We start from the raw sequence: 22,709 nt of genomic DNA, 5'->3' as shown, positions 1-22,709 counted from the left end.
TAACTACATTCGGGCTATGGAAGTTAAGGAGGAGAGGGATAATGTTTGGATGAGACAATTTTGGCCAAATTTCTATTTCGTTTTTCCTAGCGACTTCTTGGGGAACAATTTTCACGGCAACTTCTCGGCCAAATAGGTCAATCATTTTGTACACGTCGCCAAAGGAACCAAACCCAAGTTTGTTCACGCATACAAAATGATTGACTTCCAAAATCTTCATGGCATCCCTTATGTGGTGGTGATGTTGACCTGAAAAATCAGGAGGTTCATATAAATACCGGCCACACTGCATGTTATCAGTGATATTTCCGAGCTTGCTCGAACTTTTTATCAATTCGCAGGAAATAATTCCCAAAATCAATTTGCTGTAAAGCAAGAACTCTAAGAAGCACATTCAATCTTGAAGGCACAAGTTAGAATGACCAAAAATGGTTTCGCGAAAGTTTAGATTGTTTTTTTAACAATGAAAATGGCTCATTGTTCATACATTAACAATCGATATTTAATTGTTAGTAGCTATGAATTTTATTTCAAGAATGAGATGCCTTGATTATTTTTTCCTTCATCTAAGAAATCAGAACTAATTGTTGGAAAGTGAAATGAATAAATATGAGATTAATGTTATTTAAACTATCATATAAAATAGCATTTAAAAGTGAAATAAGAATCTTTCAATACTTATTATATAATCCTTCTATACCATTCACTATTCATTTTTCTTAGGAAATTTGATAAAAAAACTACTAAATAATATATAAGGAATCACACATCAAATTAACCAAAATCTTAAATAAAAGCCCTACTTTGTTTATTCCATTCGTCTTCTAACTTGTTTCCTTAAAGTTTATTTTTTTTTAAAATAGAACAAGTTAAATGAAAAATAATAAAAATTAAAACTTCTTTTGCTATAAAAGAAATAGAAGAAAGGTTGAGATAATTCAAGCATAAAAAAACGCGTGCAGTTATAATTTCTTCTTATTAAAACTTTCATTTTAAAGATTTTCCAGATGAGTGAAATTTCAAGTTATAGACTAATTTCGGATTATATTAAGATAAGAAAAGCACAAATATAAATTGCAGGAGTTATAAACCCTGTATTTTAAGTTGTTAATGATCTGGAATAGCTTCTTAACTCTGATTTTAGCACCATTGCCTTATTTTATTCATTTTAGAATGAGTAGCTAATTTATTAAAAATTAAAAATAGCATTTAAGTTTAATAGATTTCTTTTTAATCAATCTTAAAGATGCATTTATACAAGAAAATTGAGAAGTTTCGAAAATTGAAATCTCAAATTTTACTTTGAAACGAATTTTAAATGCAAGAAACTACGAAAAATAGCAACATATAAACCTTCTAAGCATTAATAATTATTTGAATGAGCGGTTAAAAATTAACTAAATAAGAATAACCAATTAAGATAGAATAAATAAGATTTTGTTTTAAAAAAAATTTCTACAAATATTTTTCTATAAATGTTTGTTCTCATGCACGCCTATTTTAAGACCACCAATAATTTTTTTTTACAAAAGTACTCAAAGTACAAAAATAAATGAAAATTTATGCTTTACAAGTGTACAAAAAATTATAAAAATTACACAATTTATCAACTTTTATGGATATGATCCGGACATAGGGGTTCCATAGTAAATGAGATTATTTAAAAAGCTGTCGATGGGGACATAGGGGTTCCATAGTAAATGAGATTATTTAAAAAGCTGTAGATGATTATTTCTGGGCATATATGGTGAGTGTGGGCTTATATGACGCCATATTTTAATTCCATACTAATTTTAAATAAACTCCACAGTGCAAAAAGAAAAATAATATTGTCTAAACTTTTATCGCCACTAAAAACGGACAAAACAATTTTTTAAAACATTTCTTTTCTTTTTCTGCAGTTTAAATATTGATGCTAAATCGTTGAAACTTAATATTTTTACTAATTAGCTAGTAATAAAATCAATAATTTCTTCTTAATTTTTATCAGTCCTTTTTCAGCTGTTACATGTCCCTTAGGTGCCTGATATTGTTACTATACGTGTAACAACTCAAAATTCAAAACTGCATTATTATGTTTTAAATCAATTGATATTGGTCTCTCACGTTTAACTTATTCAATTAATAAATATTACGTGATTGGTATGATTTTAGGGCAAGTGACATGCATCAGGCAATTAGTTTCGTAAAACGTACCAATTACAGAACTTGCGAAAAATATTTATTTTTAATGCTTACTGTCCTTCTATTATTAGCAAAAATATATTATTGTCACAGTTACAATTTCAATTTCACAGAAATGTTACAGTTACTCATTTCTTTAAATCTCTTCATCTTATTATTTTAAACATGATATTTCAAACCCTTCATCTCATGACTTGAAATTTTCAATGATTTTTTTTAAAAATTAGAATATCTATTTAATGAATATTGTTTTTTTTTTCAATATCTCAAAAATTTTACTTTTCTTTCAGAAATTATGTCCCGCAGTGGGTTGATCGTGAGGACAAGTTTTTTCAAATGTGAGAAAGCAGAGTGGGAAATCCCCGTTGTCCTAGCAGCTTTACAACAAACACTCTTTCCCTCTTCCCGCAGTGGATTGATTGTAAAGATACGGTTCCCAGTAGAACACCGAAGTCAAGCATTATTGGCTGCGATCCATAAGTGGGGGTGTGACCATTTTGATAAGCCTGTATAGGTACTAAGGGTGTGCTGTATTAGTCCTAGTTAAACTGTTCTACCGTAAAGTGCTCTTCTTCGTCGTATGTAATGTATGAGTGCACGTATGTATGTACAAAAATGTTTGTATCATCTTGTATTATATGTATGTATATACAATGCATGCATGTACACTAGTACATATAATGTATAAATGTTTGCATTTACGAGAAATATATGTATTTATAATTTATGTTCATACATTGTGTATGTAAGTCAAACTCTTTACCCATCAAGGTTATGTCTGTGTCTATAGAAAGATGCAAAATATCGTTTGCTCTTAAATGTCTTATTGCAGGAATTTAACCATGAAACTTAGACAAGTATGAATATTTATTTTTATGTTATTTTAACTTACTCCAGCTTAACATTATTGTTTTATAAGTTCTTATACTTAATAGTGCTAAAAAGTAGTTTATAACAGTTTAGTTACTTAAATTCATGGTAAAATTTTGTTCCAATATCTATAAAATTCGATTTCTTATCGTTTTTGAAAGAAACGATAATCATATTTAAAATTCCTAAACATAATTTTAACTTAAAAAATTAAACGCTTTTTGTCATGTAAACATTTCACTGAACTATGCGTTATATTACGTAAAAGTACATTTCTTCAAATATTTTATAAAAATACTTGAAAAGGATTTTTATTTAAATACTTTTAAAATAATATAGAACAATTAAAACTGACAATAGATTTTAGATATCGTTTGAGTTAGTCATTTAAATTGCTTGAGTTGTTATTAGTGGTTGTAATAATTAAAGTTTTGAAATTTAGATAACTTACATAAGTTGTATACATTGTATTGTAATTATATTTAGATATTCATACATTGTACATCATACATTCATTGGACAAAACTGCATGCACTTATCTCCAATATATGCATGCACATAATTTCAATAAATACATGTCGAATGTATGTACACTATATATATATATATATATATATATATATATATATATATATATATATATATATATATATATATATATATATATATATATATATATACAACGAGTGTATGTATTATTGTATATACATATATTGCGCTTACGTAAATACATACATTGAAAATAGTATTCACGATTACAAGTAATTGATTAAGTAGCTGTAATTGCCCTTAATTGATTCCTGTAATCGACGCCCAACTCTTTATATACGTCGGTACATATATATATATATATATATATATATATATATATATATACATATATATATATATATATATATATATATATATATATATATATATATATATATATATATATGGGTGTACGTTGTATGAGCTAACTAACGCATATAAATTGGTGAAACATAGTGCATACGCAAGTACACTGTATGAACATACGTATTGTATATATACTTGCGTACGTGTTTTGCATGTACACATATGCGTACGCATTTGCATGTGCAACCGTGCACGCATACGCACGTTTGCTTGCATATTTTGTGTGCATACGTGCATACTAAATACATTGTGTGACCTACTTTCGTATGCATGTACACATGAACATAGAATGTACGTAAGTACGGATATACTATGTACTTTAATACTATGTGCGGTTATACAATGTATGTAGGCATTCAACCTTTTTTAATTATTCATGCAAGTATTAATACACAGTGCTCGCTCGTGTATAACGCATGCATACATAACGCATACGCATAAACATACAGCGTAATTAAGTGCTCATGTATCTACAACATGTTTATGTATTCGCGCAGTAACTATTTTTACAATTATTCGTTAGATTATGATTGCTGGTAGAAATGACTGCTTATAATAGTACATATTGACTTTATTGATTGTTTAAAATAAAAGGTTTCAGTCACTTGTAACCAAATGCCAGTTATAATTCTGTTAACTCCCTCTTCTATTCATTTACCATAAATATGAAGCATTATCCACAGTTTCCTTACGAAATATATTTAAAGATATAAAAAAAAACAGTGTAAACATTCTAAAACAACTTAGTGCTCGACTTCGCGAGCAGGTCGGTGGACTACCAAAGCGGGGGTGCCATCCCCTCTGCAGAGGATCAAAATTGTGATGGCATGTCTTTGGATCATTCTCAGGGATGTTTCCCAGACCGTCGCCAATAGCCCATTGTGCAACTCTAGTGCGACCTAAATGAACTCCAAAACAACAGCAGCAAATTAAAACAACTTAAAAACGTATAGGAAGGGAACAACAAATTAAATATTAAAATTGAGATTTTAAATTGATTTTGAAAGATTAAAATTTACAAAAAAGTTCTTAAATATATATACTAAGAATATAATTTTCTCATAGCTGATATTAAAAGAAGTTGGCTTAGCCACAAAATTCCCTAAAAATAATGAGCTTATAATAGCTATTATCATGACCCCGAAATAGCTATGCAATTAGTTAGAAATTTTGCGTTATACATAATATATTAGATACTATCGTGTTCAATTAAAATATCGATGCAAACATCTACTTTTGCTTAGCTATATATAGCATAGTAAATAGATGATAAATGGTTTAAAGTTAATTTATTTAAAATGTCCCATACAAATATATTGCGCCTAATTTCGCAATGGAATTTGGAAATTAGTTTAAGTACTTTGAAAGTAAATTCCCTAAGACCCTTTGTACTTTTATCGTCTAGTTATTTTATTATTCGTAACCGTTAGTTGAAGAAGTATTTATTGAATAAGTAAGAACCATATAAGTTTGAACCAAAGCATAGTTAATAAAATTAAGGTTTACATATAATTAAATGGATTCTTTTCTAACAAAAATAATTTATTACCCACACTTTTGTTAAACTCTATTTACACCAATTTTGTGTGTGCTTAATTAACCAAAAGTTTGTGAGTTAAAAGGTTGAATGCTTCTGTAAATGTATGAAGAAATGTAATTACTTCCAAAATGGAAAGCCTTTATAAATGAACGAAGTGAAAAATGGATACATACATTAGTTTATATTTAAAAAGGCTACTGATGTAATAATGTTTGAATTCAGATGAGATTTTTTTCAAATCAATGCTATGCTTTTAAAACTTTTATTTTAAATACTAAATGCATTTAGCAATTTATAAAATTTTCCTTATACCAAATTTTAAATCTGAAATATAAAGAATTGCTTGATAATAATTAAAATTAGAAATTCGTTACTCGGAAACTTGCTACAATATATAATAGAAAAATTTCACAAATAATTAAAGAAAATTGCATCCTGAAAAAGCGTCAAATAATCATATTTAAACATATAAATTAGAACCAGAAGCCAAAAAATTTCGATTATGAAATATATTGATTTATTTATTCTATTTTTGCTGTTAAGTGTATACGATTATATGATTTACTGAGATTCTGTAATCCACATCAATTTTCAGAAACCATACAAGTAGAAAATTGCTAGTTAAGGTCACTGATTTAGATTTAAAGAGCAAAAAAGCAGACAAACTATCGAAAACTGTAAAAACACTGATTAGAAATGCTGACGAAAACTTTAGAAGTCAGTTTGTGGCCAACGAAATTTGGCAATAAAATACGAATATTTGGCTATGGAATAGTAGAATATAATTGTTCTACTCATTTTATTGCTTGATGGAATTTAGATGTGTTTCTTACAATCACTTTTCAACTCCTTTTGATTTACTTTGGTAATCAAACAAGCTTTATTATTTTCAACATTACCTACCTCCAATGTGATTCGTTAGAATTTAATAGCGTGCTCATTTATTTTAATATTACCTTCCTCAAATGTAATTCGCTAAAATTTAATAGCGAATTACTAATAGCGAATTACTAATAGCGAATTAATAAAATTAATTAATTTAATTTTATTTTTTTCCTTGTCTAAATATTAATTAAAAAATTTAGTGGACGTACTTTTTTGTTTTCGACAATGATTTTGAAATTATATTTTAAGAGCAATTTTTCTGAAAGCAGTTAAAAATAGTACACTTATAGTTTTAAAAATAGTATAATGTACATGTATCGTTAAAGGAATATAGAGATATTAAGATCACAAACTGGATAAACTAGGTATTTCATGCTGCAATTAATTATAGGGTTAAAATTTTTTATTGAAAAATTATTTTAGAAACTTACTATAGATATTTATTTTTTTACTTTTTTTTTTTGTGCCGAGAATTTCAAAACTGATTTTGAAATGTATGGTACATGCCAAAATCAGTTTATATTGAGTTGACTTTAAAAATAATAAATTTTGAAAATAATAAACTTTAAAATAATATTGAGTTGATTTTAATATTGCAAAATTTCCTTTTATCGGATAAAAATTACGGAAATTAATCGTAATTAAACTAGAAAATAGATGAATTTCTTAAATCTACGAAAAATAAAAATAAAGGTCAGCTGCTTGGCATTTTAAACTAATTTTATTGTATTTTTTAAGCTTATTTCATACATCTTCGTTGAATTTTTTATAGTTTCATCTCAGCCCCCCCCCTAGAAAGAATTATGCAATTAGAAGCTTCAGCGATTTTCTGAAAATAGAGCTTACGAATGACAAAAAAATGATTTTTTTCTCTCCTATCAATTACACTAATATCACGCAGAGAAAAATATTTTGAGAAAAGTAATGTATTGTGAAGTCATTTTTGGTAAAAATAAAAATTTGATATTTAAACCATTCATTTGATAATTCCATATATATGGTTACGGTTAATTAGAAATTCTGATATTAAAAACTGTATTTCTTATTACCACACATTTATTAAAAATACAAAACTGAAAAATAAGTTGAATGAACGAAATAAATGTTTTTTTTTTAAATCTAAAATATCATAATAAAATCAACAAATTTTGCTGCATTTACCAAATTTAGATATTAATTTGCATCTTCTAATGTGTGTACCTTTTGCTTTTATTATCGTTAGTGTTGACGTATACCTGTTTAGACGGAAGGAGTGTGAGTGTTCCTGTTTTTCAGAGGCGCCATCTATGGCCAAGAATTCGACTTTTCCCACACCATACGTCACACCCGTTTATAGGGTGGACCCATTCATACATACATTATCGGCAATGATTCTAAAATTATACTTGAAGGAGGGTCATGATGAAGCCAGTTAAAAAATAGGCTATACACTGCTAGACAATTGATTAGAGTGCCTGATAATAGCAAATATAAAATTGAAGGCAGGAAAACGTGAAAATTATCATAACTACGAGATATAGTAAGACGTGCTTTGAGTTAGCAAATTTTGGGTTGACGAACTTATTTGTCACGTGACAGCCCTTATAATAGATATAAAGGATTTCAGCTTTGTTGTTCAAAATCAAAATGTAACGAGAAACAATAAATTGACGAATTTAGAATTTTTGATATGTCTTTCCGAAGTCATTTAGATGATTTTATGCTTGGTCATATAATCGGCAAGGTTGAATCAGTTGAAACTAATAGGTGTAGTTTTGATCATGCTTTTTTTCTCTATGTAATGAGGAAGTTAACTGAAGTGTAACGCGTCACTGGGGCTGAATTATTTCCTACAGGAAGTTTTTTAGGTTCTGAAATTATCTATAAAATTTATTTTGTCTGTTTTGAAATAACTCTTAAATTATAAATTATATAAAAAAAAAAATTTTACTTTGACTATCCCGCCAATATTACTTTTTTCAGACAGAAAAATTGCTGATTATAAAGAGTTACTTTAATTTGAAAATTTCATTAGAATGAAAACTCTATTATTTTGAATAATAAATTCAATCTTTTCCGTTGAGATTTTTGGGGCGAATACCTCGCCAAGAATACTTCATTTCTTAGACAAAAAGAATTGCTGCCTATTATTGCTGCCCATAAGCTTACTTTAATTTAAAACTTTATTTAAGAATTTCGGTCAGAAACTTTCATATTTTTTTTAATGTATTAGTTTTAAAAAATTTAGTAATTTAGTAATAAAATTCGAACAAAAATTGAACAAAATTATTAGAACAAAAGGTTTTGCATAATTCTATAATTTATAGACCGCTAACGAGACCCCTAGACTTAATAACAGACATCTAACGAGAAATATTTCAAAATTATTTCTTGCAAGTATCTTTAACAGTATTTTTCCAAAGCTATTATCAGGTTGAGAATATTTTCAGTGATTAAAAAATTTTTTTAAATCAAATTTACATTTTCAATGATTTGTCTCACTGAAAATAATGAAAACTAGACGAATTGCTTCATGTATATAATTTTATAATTAAAAAGAGAGCAGAAAATAAACGTCAGCTTGATTTGCTCACAAAATCGACTAACTTCCCTTTAAAACTGAAAAAAATAGAAATGCGCCTTGAAAAGAAGAAACATATTTTAAAAACCGTTCTATCACATGAAACGATCAATTATAACAGACGCTCTAAGCTATTTTCTTCCTTCCTCAAGAGCGCCGAAAAGCGTAGAAGCGCAATTTTCAGTTTCAGTAAATGTTCCTTCTTTCAAAAGATGCGCTTTTTGAAAGACAGTTTTTATTATCAAAGCAGCTACTTGCGCAAGCAAGTGCAGCTGAGATTAAATGTGCTAATTGCAAGTATTAAGACAATGCAGTAAGGAAAACGAGGAAATTAAAGTTTTGTTTGTTTATTTCATGGACTGAATTAACCCGTCCCCTCTAAAATTCCAGTGTATCCCTCCCAACTTCACGATGTTGTGTAAAATCATCCACCATTTCACTCTTCTCCCGGGCTTCATTTTCCCCGCATGCGTAGATTCAATTTGTGACGTCAAATGATGAGCGTCTGTCGCTAGTTGCTGAGTGGAATAGTTTGATGATCGTTTGGCAATGTTGTTTAAACTCTTGAAGAATATAGTTCGCTTCAATTCAAATTCAAATATTGGAATGTAGTTTAAATTAGAAGTATGTATGGGCTCCATAAATGAAAACATTTCCACACTACATAATTTAACTAATGTTTAACTAACTTTCAATTTAGAAAATTACGATAATTAATAAAAATATGCAAGTTATAAAAATAATTGTTTTTGTTATAATCGAAATTATATTTATTTAATATATCTGCCATTTTCTTGAAATAAAGAAAGAAAAAAAATTCTGAGAATAATTTAACTCATTTTAAAGAAGCATGAAAACTGATTTCAATATGTAATAACTTGAACCACGTAATCACTGATTTTTCAGTTTCGGAAATAATGTGTATTTTTCAGTTTTGAAACTGAGGATCAATTTTTTTTGGTTTGTGTAGAATGAGATTCTTAAACGAATCTTAGATTTTCTTTCTCGCCGTTTATTTAAAATGTGTAATCGGTTTTTCTCCACAAGCAATAGTTTTTATACAATTTAATAATATATTCCTAAACAGGCCTTTTAAAAACTCACTCGAGGGAATACTAATTACCTCCACTTCTCTGCTACGAAGGAAAATGGTAGGGAGAAAGTGATAATAAATTTCTGCTTATTATGCGATACATTAAGGTCATTTGCTCCTTTTTATCTTAAGTGTTATTTTCAAATGACAAACAAGCACAATGCATATACATAAACCTATACGTTACTTATGAACTCGTATATTCATATTAAAAATAAATTAAGGTAAACCTTGTTTCAGACTTGAGCCTTGAAATTCCTACATCCGCTATAACCCTGAAATCTCTACACCCGATTTAGCTAAGATTATGTACTAAATAAATGCAACAAAAAATGTGTTCCCCAATGTAACGAATTGAGGCATTTCAAAAATGCGCAACTTAGCTTCAATGCCTTATCTGAAAAAATAAAATCATTTATTTATTGAAATCATACCTCATACAGTTATAATATTGAAGTAGTAATAAATTACGATTACATTTTTCATTTTTTTATTTTTTTCAAATATTGGTCATTTTAGAATAAAATATTAAAAATAATTATTCATAATTAGCAGTAGAACAATAATTTTAATCAAAATTTTTGAAAAAATAATGATATAAGATAGTAATTATAATTCAAAAATAGTTAATAAAAGAAGCAATTGGTTTTATTCAATTAAGAAATTAAATTTAAATTATTTTGCGAAATAAAACTATTATTCTAAGATAAGCAAACTTATTAAAAGCTAATTTGAGAAAATTGATAGATTAAGCCATAAATTATAGTTGTTCTAAATGCAAATAAGTTTTCACACCATTAAAATTTACAAACCAATGTCGTACAATCACCCATATTTTGTATCTATTTATTATAAAAATTTATTTTTCAGCAATTTTATAATTGCCTTGCTCAAAGAATCTTTAAAAAATTATATTTTCCTATTTAAAGACAATTTGTTGAAAAGATTTATTTAGATACCTTTATGTAAGGAATAAAAAATCATTACGGATTATAGCTCTTTTACGTCATTTTCACAACAAATGAAAATTGCTTTTACAAAACTGTTTGCAATTTCTACAAAATTGAAAAAGAAATGTTTGAATGTCTTATAGAAAAATGTTAGAGTACAATGTTACTTTAACAATTGAGGACGAATATTAATATGCTTTGTTTCAGAAAACGTTTTAAATAAGAAAACTAAAATTATATAAAGACAATGGAGAAATAACTAAAGCTTTTAATTAATGATGATCTTTTACTTTTTGATTTTCAAATATTTAATTTACAGAAATAAATAGCATTTAGAAATAAAAGGTATTTTTGTTTTTAAAATTGAATACTAGCAAATTAAAAACTTTGAAGATGAAAAAATAAATGAAGTGTTCTTTTTTTAATTTTTCATCACATACTTTTATATAATTTCTAAACGCAATATAATTAGAAAATATATAGTTTAGACTGATTATTTTATTGGTTTTAAAGATTACTGATAACTGATTATTTTATTGATTATTAATTCTTATTGAAGTTACTATTAAAATTTCAAATAATTAAAAAATTGTGCCTTGTCATCTGTTTTTGTTTCGAATTAAAAGCTAGAGAAGCAGAAAAAGTCCATAAAACTGAAAAGAGTAACTAGTTTTTAAATATTATTTGCTTTTGTAAAATACAAATAAATATTTTGAATATATTTTTCTCCTTAGTTTGAAAATTAAATTTTAATGTACTTTAGATTTTTTTCTCGGAACAATTAATGCAGAATAATTTCAAGAAGAAAAAAAAAAGAAAATGAAAGTACATTTTACGGTAATTTATTTCTAGCTTCTACGAAACAGCTGTAAATGAAATGTTTTTAGTGCTTAGATCATAAATCAAAAGTCTTTATTTTTTCTAAAGCTTTCTTAGCAATTAACAAGTGTTTTTCTTTTTCAAACAAAACTATGAATGCTTACACAGATAAATTTTAATTATAAATGCGTTTGACGAAGACCATTTTAAAACAATTTTAAGCAGTATTATACTTAATTAAAAAATAATGGACAATGTTCCAAACATAAAATAAATGATTTGTTCCGGCAAAAAAAGTGCAAAATAGATTTAATAGTTTGTTTTAACAAAAATGAAATATTTTTCCGCCGAAAAGGCATTTAATTATTTATTTTTTGTAATACATTAAAATACCCATCTCATTGTAATTTTGTTGTAATCATTGCAAATTTTTCTTTTTCTGTAATAATATGATCAAAATTTGTAAGTACTCCGAGAATAACAATATGGTCAAAACACCAGAATATAATAAATTTTACTGTATTTTAAGCTATTTGAGAACACCAAAAACTTGGTAAATTTTACCGTAGCGTTTGGTAATGATAATGTTTGGCATTTTTGGTAATATAGTATGATTTTCTAATATGCGATAAAATTTGGTAAGTGGAATGAAAGGAATGGTTTAAGTAAAGTATATTTTGGCCTTTAATGGCTGAATTATGTTTTTTTTTCTCTACCAGAAACATCATTACTACACTGAACGTTAATTTTACTTGAATTTTTATGTCCGTGTGAAAGAAAAACTGGGAACACAGTTTTGATTAAAATGATTTGTTAAATTTTTTTGTAGGTAACTAATTTAGTTTCAAGATTCACAAAAATCTTATTTTTAGACTCATTAATCAAAGATTAATTATTCATATTCATTCAAAAAATATGTGTAAATGAAAATGAAATTTTCACTAATTCTTACATTTCGGCATTTTAAAATCGTTAATTTCATGCCAAATCAACCATTGAAGGGTTAAATAATTATTAATGTACTCCTTTGATTCAATTTTGATGTAGTATAAACAATAATTAAATGATAAAACAGAATATAAAAAAGGAAGAATCTTAAAAATTGCAAAAATTTGCAATTTTTTACATTTTTTAGAAAAAATTTTGTTAATTGATTCAAAATATTTTAATGTTTCATTTACTATAGTAAATCTGCAAATAAATTAAGTATTTCATCAAAATCTGTCCAGTTTATTCTGAGAAGACATGAGAAACGACACTGGAAGAAAAATACAAGTGCGGTTAGTATTGTAATTTTTTTTTAAAGTTTCTAATGAGAAATATACAGTTTAGCTTTTCTTGTAAGAAATGCTACTTGCTTTTTACGTATTAACCATCTGATGCGATTGGTTAAACGTGTGAAACCTACCGCAACTTAGAAGTCTAAATTTAACTTGATGACTTTGCTGACATACAAACTAGTTCTAATCAAATTATGGGAAAAAATGCTCAATTGCCAGGGTTCAAAAATAAAAAGTTGTAGTATTATCAATATAATTTCTTATATTAAGTTTGTAGCTAATAGAATATTTTATTTTCTTTGAATTATTATATTCGATGGTAGCTGATATGAAATTCTATTTCGATAGTGGTAGCTAATATTAAGCAATTTTCAGTTTCTTCATAGCAAAATTTAAACCAGTTATTAATTTTTGCAGGCGAATACGAATCCTGATTGCTATACTCTTCGATAAAATTTAGAAAGTTGATACATTTGTGTTCATGAATTCAGTTCAGATAGCTTTTTTTGTAGTACAAAACAGTAGAGAACACAAGCGATATTCTTCTAATTTTTTAACCATTGCCTGAAAATTTTAAAAATAACGTGTTTTAAACAAGTTGTTGTAAATTGATGTTTTCCATTGTTATTTTTTATTTAAAAAATATCATTAAAGAAAATAACTAACATGAATATTGTTAAATAACTGAAAATAGTGAAAGGAATTTTGATGACTTTATCCTTTCGTAAAGGTAATCGATAAACTCTAAATTACATATTTTCCTAAAAATCTAAAACTATAAAGTAATTTAAAGTTTAATTATTTCACGATCTTACTAAACAGCTGTTTTCTAGTACTAACGTAAACTTTGTAGTAGTAGTAAACGTTAAACGAAAATCCGGGTAATTCGGGATCTTCTTTGACGTCACTGGCGCAAGCGCTCTCTAGCAAGTTCAGACTTGCCAAAGTGAGAAAACACAGAAGGCGAAGAGTTGATCGAAGGAAGAGGTTTGCCGAATTCCGTATTTGATCATGTAAGAAAAAAGGAAGAAATTTGAAAGAACTCTAAAGCAGGGATTATTTCTTTTTCTTATCTGTTCGTTTTTTGCTGAAAGGGATTTTTCGAATTGTTCCATGCACTGGTTATGTTCGTTTGCTCACATAACTTTGTTGTAAAGTTGAGTTGAGAAGAGTTTTGTGAACTTCCGTGACTATGTTTATTATCGTTTTCTAGCGTGTGCTTGATGGAAAAAGTTGTGCGCCTTCTGCAGAAGTTTTTGCCTAAAAAGACGACAAATCGTCTATAAAAAGTAAGACAAGTTTAGTTGTTTATTATTTACAAAACCTTTTAACAATATTTTTCACAAACAAGAAAAAGATTTAATTTACGTTTATAAAATTCGGTCACGCAAAATTGATTTTTCAAAAGATTCAGATTAATATACTTTTGTTAATCTATTGTGCTTGACTTCCTAAAATTATTCTCAAACTAGTTTTATGTTGAATAATATTTATTCACATAAAAAGTTTTAAACTAAGTATTAAGCGCTTTTTTAAAAGGTTCTTTATAAACTACATAATTTAATTCAAAATTGTAAATTTTAAAATATAAAATAAGATTCAGTAAAAATTTTCGAATTTAAAAAGAAGTAACAAATTATTTAGGCATATGGATAAAAGTGTTTTTCTTTACAATTTTTAAAATTTATTGAAACGTTCAATTGTAGAAAAAATTTTGTCGAAACGATTGCTTTAATAAATATCAGTAAATGCGGAATAATTTACTTAATAAAAAATTTAGTAAATTACTGAAATAAAATTAATTATTTTCAATGACCACTACAAATAATACAACTGCTATACTTTATCTATATCTGAACCATACACTAAGGAAAAAATTATGGTCAAAACTAACAAAATGTGGCTAAATTTGCCATATTTCTGGCTGTATGGGAACATAAAGAATCTCAGTAATTTTAACCGAAGCACTTTGGTAATGATTTTAGTAAATTAACAATTAAATATGGTTTAATAGTGTGTGACAAAATTTGATAAATGTTGTAAAATTTGGTAAATGTTTCATGTTACATTGGAGCAAGGCATAAAAACCATTAGTTCGATAAAATTTACTTTTCAGTTTTGCATATTTAGTTCGGTAATGAGAACTATAAGTTAGAAAACTAGAGTTTCTGATAAACTGTTATAATTTGAATGGAACTGTCTCAAAAGGTGAAATAAAATTTATTTTGTATTGAAAATCCTTTTTTTTTGTATAATTTTGAGTAAATCTACAAATATGTTTTAGAGCAACACTTTTCTTTCTTTTTCTATTATTACACTTTATTATTATTTTAAGACTTAGAAAAAAAATTTCATTTATAAGGAAGAATTTTTACAGTAAAAATCAAATAGCGTAATATCTTTGTTATAATTAAGTAAAATTGAGAACAAAGAAATGATGTAATAAAATAGTTGAATATTAGATACATAAAATACTCGGTAATTTGTAACATTGTCGTCATCACTCTAAGTATTAAAATGCTAAAAATAGGCCACTTAGAGCTAAAAAAATGTGCCACTATTTGTTATTCTGGAATATTTCTTTAATTAAATGTTTCTTAGTTGCTTACATATGGTAACATCCAATTCAAATAAATCCATATAATTCTTGGATAAAGGTAATATTTGAATAAACACCAAAAGTTCAGAAATCTGTAATTATTTAAACAAATATAATTATTTAATTATTGCCTGTCTAATTAAAATGGAGCACTTAAATTTACCCATTATTCAATAATTTTTAATTTCACTAATTATAATTATATTTAATTATAATTTTTATTCAATAAAAGTTAATTTCTAATTTAGCTATGAAAATGTATATACAACAAACGAAAATTATTATTTGTTCCACATCCAGCAACACCACTTATAACACCCTGTAAATGTGTTACCTTACATTACGAGGATTTATGCCGAGGAGCTGAGCTTCACCATCTGTTGGGCAAATCATCTTTATTTCCTGCACAGAACAAACAAGTTTTTTCTCCTTATTGTTCTAAAAATCTGAATTCGGTCTTAGTAACTTTTAGGGAAATGTTTGAAAATATTTTCTTTAATTTAGTACCTTTCTTTACTTTTTATTTAGTTACTTTTTGTCTTAAATATTCATTATATGCATTGCTACACAGATATACACATATATAGCTCTAATTATTAAGACGTTAAACTTCCTCCATTATTATTAATTATTCTGAAAAATATTTTGAATTGAATGTTTATTATTTATTATAAATAATCAATATTTTATAAATAATTTAATTTTATAAATAATCAATAAAATATATTATCATGTAATTAAAAATAATCCATCCAATTCGAGATAGAAGAAGAAGATATAACATTTGGGAAAACCTAGCAATTTCAGAAATATGTCATTATTTTAGCAAATAATATTTTTTTTAATTATTGTTTGTCTAATAAAAACTCGATTAGTTGAACTCAAATATTATTGAATAAATTAATTAGTATATATCTAGTTCATTTATGACAAGGTATAGAACAAATGAAAATAACTATTACTTTCACATCCAAGTAACACTACTTATTACACCCTGTAAATATGCTACCTTACACTAAGAAGATCTATGCTCGGAAGCTGAGTTTCAAAGTATTTTTGGTTTATAATCTTTTCTTCCTATACAGAACAAATGATTTTATTATCATTATTGTTCTAATAACTGGCTCTTGTAACTTTTAGGGAATTTGTTGAAATAATTTCTTTATTGTAAAACTTTACTTAGCTTTCTGTTTATCTCAAAATTTCTTTCTAATTGTTTTTATTTTTTTTTATAAGAACAACTATTATTTTCTTGATTTGAAAGTTTTTCAAAATCTTTGAATATTGCATTATAATACAATCAATTTTCAAAATCAAAAATCTTTGTATATTGCATTATACGTAATACAATCAATAATATCAATTAGTATAAATAGTAACATTGCGAAGAAAAAAATAATGCTCACTCGAAGGCATTATTGCAAAATTTAAAAAATGTAAAAAATAATAAATATTGGAAATAGTAAATAATATAAAAATAATAAATATTTCTTAACTTAATTAATAAATTCATTGGTTATTTTTTAATAAAGTGTAAATATAGATTTATCAGTTTAAAAAATTAAAAATAACATTTGAAAGGTGGAAAAAATAAAAGGAAAAAAGTTTTGATGGTCTGGTCAATAGTACTGAATCAGTGACCGTTAGAACGAAAGATATACATATTTTTTCCATACAGTAACATTACAAGCAGTTAGCAAAATAGCATCAAGTATTTTTAAGTAGGAAATACCTTTGGAATATTACAATCATCTACTATATATAACAAAAAAATCATGCATAAAATTTACAAGTGATATTGTCAAGGCCGTACTGAAGGAGGAATGAGAGACGTACAATTGTCCTAGGTTCCGGGAGTGATGAGGGTTCGATGACATAAGTACCTTATAAAATATATAATTATTTTTAGTTAGTTTTTCTAAAGAAAATTCAGAGAATTTCTTTAAATCCATATAAAAAATATATAAAAATCCATATAAAAACTATATAAAAAAAAAGATCCGGGGTGACTAAGGGGATAGAGCACACACCTCCCAATGAGGTGAGCCTGGTTTGAATCCTAGTGATGGCTGGTCAATATGAATTTTCTTCCCTGCTCGCGAAGACTACAGTGCTCAAGCAAAATATCTTTAGTGGTAGATGGATCATGGGTTAGAGTCCCCTTGCCGTCTGACTACGTGTGGGAGGTTTTCGTGGTCTCCATGTAACGCAAATGCTGGTTAGTTCTATCAAAAGTCCTAAATGAAGGCAAATTTCTGGAGTTCCCTTGTCTTCCGGATTGGGTTCAAAATTACAAAGCTACGGAGTTGAACGTTAGTAGTCGAAAACCCAAAAATAAGGAAGGCTGGTCAACGAAGGTTATAAAATAAAATTAAAAAAGCTACATAAAAGTTACAAGAGCTACATAAAAGCTACATAAAAGCTACATAAAATTAGAAAATGAGGCTTTTTGTGCTTGGTGAAAGAGACCTGCAGTAAGTTTTGCCCTGGAACCCGAGAAGCATGTGCTCAGCCTCGAGTGCAATTAACTTGTTCCATCACTGCACTGCAGCTTTTGTGGCCCTAGAATAGACTCGCCTCAGGGGTTATCGGGTTTTACCCTGAGAGGAGAGGTTATGGTATCGAAACGGAACAGAATTTCAATTCGGTTAAATCCTTATTGTTTGTTAGGGTCTTCAATCTTTAGGGCTTGAATCTTTAGTAAACGTATAATAAGTTGGACTGAATTTTTTTTAACTGCAACGACCAATAAATAATAGTAGCATTAAAACAAGAAAACATTAGAGAGATTACATAGCAAAACAAACTAATCTTAACAAATTTATCTATTATTTTAAATTAATCAATAAGAACATACCAATATGGTAGATACTTCTTCTTGACTAGTAAAGTGCATTTCAGACTTAGTTTTTTCCGTACAAAAAAGAAATAATTTCCTCACAATCCGAGTTTTTTTATATAAGTATAACGATCTATGGGCTCTAAAAGGAATGCGTAATTCTCATTGTTTAAGCTATCGCGACAAAAAATTGAAATTTCTAATTCGCAACGCCCACTTTTATGATCGAAACGCAATTATTACAGTAAAAAACCTGAAACGGAATTGGAATGAAATTTTCAGCGCAAGAAATTTTGACGCAAGGTTTTTTCAAGAGTTTCTCGTGATCACAAACGAAAAGAGAGTGCGATAAAAACTTTATAAAACAGAAAAGAACCTTGTGTTGCCAGAAAAAAATTTTAAAACACAAAATGCTCTCTTTTCTAAGGATTATGTTTCGATTTAAAAAACACAGGTTATTTAGAAATTTGACCATTGTAACTGTGAGAGCTACGCAATCGCGTTTACCATCATTCTTGAGAGTATAGATCATAATAACCATACACAAAGTTCTTCTTATATATATATAAATAATATATATAGATTATTTATGTATATATATAATATATATATCTATATATATCTTCTAATATATATATATATATATATATATATATATATATATATATATATATATATATATATATATATATATATATATATATATATATATATATATATATATATATATATATATATATATATATATATATATATATATATATATATATATATATATATATATATATATATATAAATTTGAATATAGTTGTAAAGTTATAAATTTCGTTACTGGATTAATTTTGACTTTTTTAATGTTTTGATAGACCTTATCTACCTTGTAACGGATGAAATACTTTTTATAGGAAATTTAATTGAGATTCTTTTTACACATATTAACGATGAAACCTGTAGAATATGAAAACATACTATTCACAATATGTAAACGTAAATATTTTTCTGTAGATAGAATTAGATTTACTACAAGCATAATTTAGCTAAAAATAAAATAAGGAGCCTCCGAAAATTGAATTATATATTTATTTTATTACAATAGTCAAATGTAAAAACAAATGCTATATAAACCCGAACTTAACAAATATAAGTATTTCAAATTTTTGATATTGGAGCTAATTTAAATTCAGTACTTCTTTAAAGAAAGTGAGAAAATCAAATTTGATTCTATATCTTAAATATTGCAAAATATGAGTATTTGACATTTTAGCACTCATGAGAATATTTTATTGATTTCATGATTTATAATTCAGATAACAACACCCACTACATAACATTTATGAGTTAAGAAAGCACGCCTACGACTAAACACCTACTTCAATTACTATTTCTCTGAAAGAGAAAAGATTAAGTTTTGTGTTATTTTCCATACGAAAATGGATTATCTCAATCTGAGTTGAATTTTTTTTACATGTATCGTTGTACATATAGAAAGATAAACGTAATTATCCGATTTAACTTAATTTTGCACCCAGTTATAAAAATTATTTTTAGACGCTAATTCTATGCCAAACATAATTTGTAATAATTGATAATCATTTATTTTATTAAAAAATCATAAAAGCAAAAATAATTTCACAACCACTTAAACACTGCTCTTTAGTTTTAAGATGATGTCAAGTTTCAAGTTTTTAATTATATACATAAAATATATCATATTCTTAAACTATAATAAAAGTAATAAATATGTAATAACAAGTATTCTTCGGATAAAATCTTTGAGTGAAAGCTTCTCTTTGTGAATAGGTACCACAAATTTGAGCCACATAATTCATTCAAGAAGTATATGAAAAAGATTAAAGAGTAAAATGTTATTAAAAGGCCTCAATATTCTAATATTTTCCCTAGTAAAAAATTGGACTGAGGCCTGCCAAATTTAATATTCCTCCTCCTTTCTTAGAAGAAGGGATAAATATTAAATTTCCTTAAACAAACTTTATTTAGTTAGAAAAAAAATTGTGATGAGTTTTCATTTCATTGTACGGCAAAAATTATCAAGCATTGGTTAGCTTTTAAGGCCATGAAGTCAATATTTTAATCCATAAAAATTGGATGATTAAGTCAAAGCCATGGCTTATAATTTTTTATTTTGTGTAAAACATAATTTTAAATTTTTGTATACTACTGAATATCGATGTTTAATCAAATAGTTTAATTTAAAAAAATGCATTTTGATGGATCTGCTTTAGAGCTCTCAAGACAAACGCTTTTAGTGCAATCGTATAAAATTTTCCTTTTTAATTGTTCACTTAACGGCATTTTCGATACCAATTCAGGTTTTAGATCAAAAATTAATTTAATTTTTGACATTCATGTTTCTATGATATAAGTTTATCATTAGATAGACCTCGCAAATGTTGACTTTATCATATTAGCTATTTTTTGCATTATTCAAAAAAATATTTTTCTCAGATGATAAGAAATTATAAATTGTTTTCAAAATTATTTTTGAGCCAATGTCAAAGCTTGAACTTAATATTGCAAAGCTTTAAATATATTTATTTCAAGCTTTTATAAATGTGTTTAATTTAATAATCTATAATAGGAATTGAAATAATTTTAAGTTAAATTTATAAATCAGATAATAAAATTGAAAAGCATTTTTTGCTATTTTTTTTAAATTGAGAAATAAAATATTCAGTAAAATTCGGAAGACTTAGCAATCTTGGGATTTATTCAGATAATATCTATTCGAAAAATTAATTATTTTCTTGTGAAAAGTCAGTATTTCGAAAATGATAAAATATGTGCCTCTTAATTTTAATATTAATCTATGTAAGAGGGATATTATTAACGGTTTGATCTGAAACTAATATTTGTTTTTAATTATACGCCTTACTGCTAATAATAAGATCTGATTTATTCCATTAACTGTAACAGTTTTTCTAGAACAAACTTTTTTTTATTTGGATACCATTTTCTAAATCCCTAGCAATAAGCTCCATAACATACAAATAAAAATATTTATTGAACCGGTAAGAAATAAGCACATTTCCAGTTCTTTTGCTTCAAAAATGATTTTTGAAATGGCCAAAAAAACGTTAGTGAAAATATATTTGTAAGAAAAAAGTTTTCTAAACTTCAAAAGTTAGGTGAAGGATGATAAAATGTATACCTAAAACTGCTATATGCGAACAATTTTAGAATTTTGGAACCTTTTTGAAAAATCGAGAAGAAATCGAGTTACCTGTACACATGATGTACACAGTATATTTATAATGTACACAAGATAATAATTAAAAATAAAAAAGAGTACATTAGCTTTTTTAATAAAGAATAATTTCATGTTTTTCTTCAGTTTTTCACTTAATAAAAAATAGCGTTTTTTTTTTTTTTTTTTTTTTGAAAAAATGAAAGTTTTCAAGAGTACAAATTGTGCGGCATGCTAAATTAAGCGCAAAATTATAATTGTATTAAAAATACTTTTAGTACAAAATCAAGTTTTTTTTATTTTATGTAAAGAACGAGATTAAAATTTATTAAAAAAGCGTGGTATAAAGCTCAAAATAATAAAAAAGGAAATACTTTATAAATTTATGCTAATTAGGGTTAGACAAAACCAGACACAAAAAGAGCAATAATTTCATGATAAGACCACAGGCACACATGCATTGTAAAAAATTCTGAATCAAATTACGGTAAAAAGAACTGGCATCCAAGGTACGTCATCCATAAAATAAAATCATCCATTACCGTAAAATCTCATTTCACCGTGAAATGTTATATCTTAATACTGTGGCATTTATTTAATTTACAATGATTCAGTGATTTTACAGTAAATATTACTGTAAAAATTCAAGTTCACCGCATTTTTTTCATTAAACATTACTGTAATAAGTGTTACCATACTGTAATAAGTCTTACCAGTGTTACCATAATTATGATGTTCCAATGGTGTGCAATGGATACCTATGGTGTGCTTTTCTTACTGAGAACTGGTACTCATTCCCGCAATTTGATTCGAAATTTTTTGCGTAATTATTTGCCGTAGGTAAACAGAAAATGAAAAAATTCTCGTTTCTTTCTAAAAGAGGCGCTTAATATGTAACAATAATGATATTATAGATATTGTATCGGCATGTATCGCTAGCTAATACATAGAAACCAATTATAACTATTATTAACAATAATTTTCACAA

At 26.5% G+C, this 22,709-nt stretch overlaps 1 protein-coding gene across 1 annotated transcript in view; it reads left to right on the top strand.

Annotated features, from left to right (window-relative positions):
• The first annotated feature begins 14,006 nt into the window (after window positions 1-14,006).
• LOC107444390 (innexin unc-9-like) overlaps window positions 14,007-22,709 on the top strand; it is a 147,030-nt gene continuing 138,327 nt past the window's right edge. Inside the window, exon 1 of the mRNA XM_016058512.4 lies at window positions 14,007-14,367. The gene's annotated coding sequence lies outside the window, so the exon portion shown is untranslated. The remainder of the gene's footprint in view (window positions 14,368-22,709) is intronic.

Source organism: Parasteatoda tepidariorum, chromosome 9, assembly GCF_982258835.1.
Source record: "Parasteatoda tepidariorum strain Cologne lab strain chromosome 9, Ptep-v5.0, whole genome shotgun sequence".
Taxonomy (NCBI): domain Eukaryota; kingdom Metazoa; phylum Arthropoda; class Arachnida; order Araneae; family Theridiidae; genus Parasteatoda; species Parasteatoda tepidariorum.
Note: the sequence above shows the minus strand (reverse complement) of the source record. Positions and strands in the feature narration are given on the sequence as shown.